We start from the raw sequence: 3,332 nt of genomic DNA on the forward strand, positions 1-3,332 counted from the left end.
CCAAGACCTAGTTGCTTAAACATTTTGTAAGGCACGACGTTAATACTAACCCCTAAATCAGCTAATGCATGACTTATATCTAAACTACCAATTAAGAAAGGAATTGTAAAACTCCCTAGATCTTTCAATTTGTGGGGTAGCTTATTTTGTAGAATAGCTAAGCAGACTGCGTTTAGCTCCACATGCGAAGCTTCGTCCAACTTCCGTTTATTTACTAAAAGCTCTTTTAAAAATTTCATTACATTCAGAATCTGCGACAGAGCTTCAATAAACGGTAAGTTAATATGTAATTTTTTCAAAAGTTTAAGGAATTTACCAAATTATTCGTCTGAGCGGTCTTTCCTTGTCATGTTAGGATATGGGACACGAGGTTTATATTCTTCATTCACCGTTTTGTTATGACTTACCTCACTTTTACCTTTTCTCACCACAATTTCTTGCATCAATTCTGGCTCAGGCACAATGAATCCTTCCTTATCTTGAGTACTAATTGTGTTGAGGTGTTCCCTTGGGTTAGGTTCAGTATTACTTGGTAAGCTACCTTGTGGTCGTTCGGAGATTAGTTTGGATAGCTGACCTATCTGAGTTTCGAGTCCTTGGATCGATGCTTGTTGATTTTTAAGTGTTGTCTCGGTATTTTGGAAACGGGTTTTTGACATTGATATGAATTTTGAGAGCATCTCCTCAAGGTTTGGTTTCTTCTCTTGTTGATAAGGTGGCTGTTGAAAACCCTGAGGATTTTGTGGCTTTTGAATCCCTTGACCACCCCAGGAGAAATTTGGGTGGTTCCTCCAACCTACATTATAAGTATTACTGTATGGGTTATTTTGAGATCTAAAGTTATTGTTACCCATATAGTTGACTTGTTCCTCTTTGGTTGTAGGATGGAAGGATTGATATTCTGTATGCACACCTCTTCCATTTGAGTCACACCTCATTACTGGATATACCTGCGTAGAACTAAGAAAACCATCAATCTTTTTATTGAGAAGTTCTACCTGATTTGACAGCATAGTAACTGAGTTGACGTTATAAACGTCGGCTATTTTTGTTGGCTTAGTCCTCATGACTTGCCACTGATAATTATTCAGTGACATTTCTTTAATGAATTCATAAGCCTCTTCAGGTGTTTTGTTGTTGATGGTTCCTCCAGCAGCTGCGTCAATCAACTGTCTTGTTGAGGGATTCACACCATTATAGAATGTTTGTACTTGAAGCCAAAGCGGTAACCCATGGTGAAGGCATCTTCGCAATAGATCCTTGTATCTCGCACATGCATCGTAAAGTGTTTCTAAGTCCATCTGTACAAAAGAAGAAATATCATTACGTATCTTAGCCGTTTTAGCCGGCGGAAAATATTTTAGTTGAAATTTTTCAGTCATTTGTTCTCAAGTAGTAATTGGCCCTCGTGGTAACGAGTTCAACCACTATTTAGCTTTGTTCCTCAATGAAAAAGGAAATACCCGAAGACGAATGGTATCATCAGAAACGCCATTGATTTTAAATGTATTGCAAAATTCCAGAAAGTTTGCTAAGTGAGTGTTGGGATCTTCATCCTGCAAACCATCAAACTGAACAAACTACTGTATCATTTGAATTGTGTTAGGTTTCAGTTCAAAAGTATTTGCAGCTACAGCTGGTCTAACTATGCTAGATTCAGTTCCTGTTAGAGAAGGTTTAGCATAATCATACATAGTACGTGGATCCGGATTTTGATTAGCCGCAATTGCAGGAGGTAGCTGATTGCCTTGGTTTTCAGTCATCTCTTCGGTTGGGGGTTGAGTATCGTCTTCTTACTCGTTCTCTGTGTATCTTAAGCTTCGCCTTATTTCTCTTTTGTTTCTACGAACTGTGCGATCGATTTCTTCGTCAAAAAGTAATGGTCCTGACGGGTTTCTTCTAATCATAAACTAAGAAAACATACCAAAAGAAAGAAAAAGTAAATTAATTAGTAATAATTAAATTGCAAGAAAAAATAAATGGCTAAAGTAATAAAAATTGAGTGTTCCTAATATTTTAGTTCCTCGGCAACGGCGCCAAAAACTTGATCGCGTGATTCGTAACAAGTAATAAATATTTATAATGAAGATCAAACCTGGACTAGCTATTATCACGACGAAAAGGCAAGCACACCTATCGAACAATAGTATAGTAATGGCAAGACCGGGATATCGTACCCACAGGAACCAAAAGTACTGGTAATAACTATCTTTTTATTATTTAACCTAGCAATAAATAGGGGTTGTTTATTAAACTAATTAACTAAACTAATTAACTAATTAAACTAAAATAAAGAGAAAATTTGGAAAAAGACTTGAAGAAAAGTAATTGATAAAGACGACACCCAAGGAGGAATCCACCTAGATTTCACTTGTTATCTGACTCTGAACCAGACGATTTATTCACTTGACTTGATTCGTGAGACTCCCTAACCTATATTATTATCTCTTTCGAGACTAATAACTTCTAACCCTAAGTTGAGTTAATTGAAATCACTTTCTTAATTAAAACCCCTAGGGAAGCAGTAAATCGATCTATGGACTCCCATATTAGGTTTCACCCTAATCCGGTAAAATCTCGTAATCCTATTTCTAGGCGTTCGATCAACTCCACTTAATTATGCCAAATCTATTCTTAGATAGGGACTTTTTCTCCTCTGCATAAGCACATCAAATCATGAATTAATACCCAGAATATTAATTCAAGCAATAAGAACACATAACTAAAAACAAATCAATTATTTATCATATAGTTTAGATAAAAAAACCAAGATCCATCATAGGTTTCAACCCCTTTAGGTATCTAAGGGGTTTAGTTCATAATAAAATAAGAGTACATCTCAAAAGTATGAAAATAACAAAACATAAAGAAAACTCTAAAACCCCTGAAGGAATTCTGAGAGAGATCTTCAGTCTTGGATTAGCTCCGGCTTTTGGGATGGATTGTCTTGTTTCCTTCAAGTAATTCCCAGTGTGTGGTTTTGTACTCCAGAAAAGTTCTGGAGGGAGGCCCGCTTTCTAAGTCATACTTAGGGTGTTTATATAGGCTTTGGATTGACTATCTTCCTCCCTAAGTATCCTTTTCAATGTAAAATATAGCTTATTAAAAAAGGGACACGCCCGTGTGCCATGACCGTGTGTCGTGATTGCTAGGTCGTGTTCGATCCGTTAAATTGCACATGGCTGTGTGGGTTAATGGCTAGGCTGTGTGACTCGTGAAAGCTTTGGTCGACACCCTCGAAAGACACGGGCATGTGAGCTACCCGTGTGGCAAGGCTTAGGCCGTGTCATCTTCTCGATTTGGTCCGTTTTGTCCCTTTTTTGCTCGTTTTT

The 3,332-nt window shown here is 37.3% G+C and overlaps 1 non-coding gene across 1 annotated transcript; it reads left to right on the forward strand.

Annotated features, from left to right (window-relative positions):
* Nucleotides 1-1,227: 1,227 nt before the first annotated feature.
* Nucleotides 1,228-1,334, forward strand: LOC128290872 (small nucleolar RNA R71). Its single transcript, XR_008280654.1, has one exon. It is a non-coding gene; the product is annotated as a small nucleolar RNA R71 (small nucleolar RNA).
* The last annotated feature ends 1,998 nt before the right edge of the window (nucleotides 1,335-3,332 follow it).

The sequence above is a fragment of the Gossypium arboreum genome, chromosome 3, assembly GCF_025698485.1.
Source record: "Gossypium arboreum isolate Shixiya-1 chromosome 3, ASM2569848v2, whole genome shotgun sequence".
In the NCBI taxonomy this organism is placed as follows: domain Eukaryota; kingdom Viridiplantae; phylum Streptophyta; class Magnoliopsida; order Malvales; family Malvaceae; genus Gossypium; species Gossypium arboreum.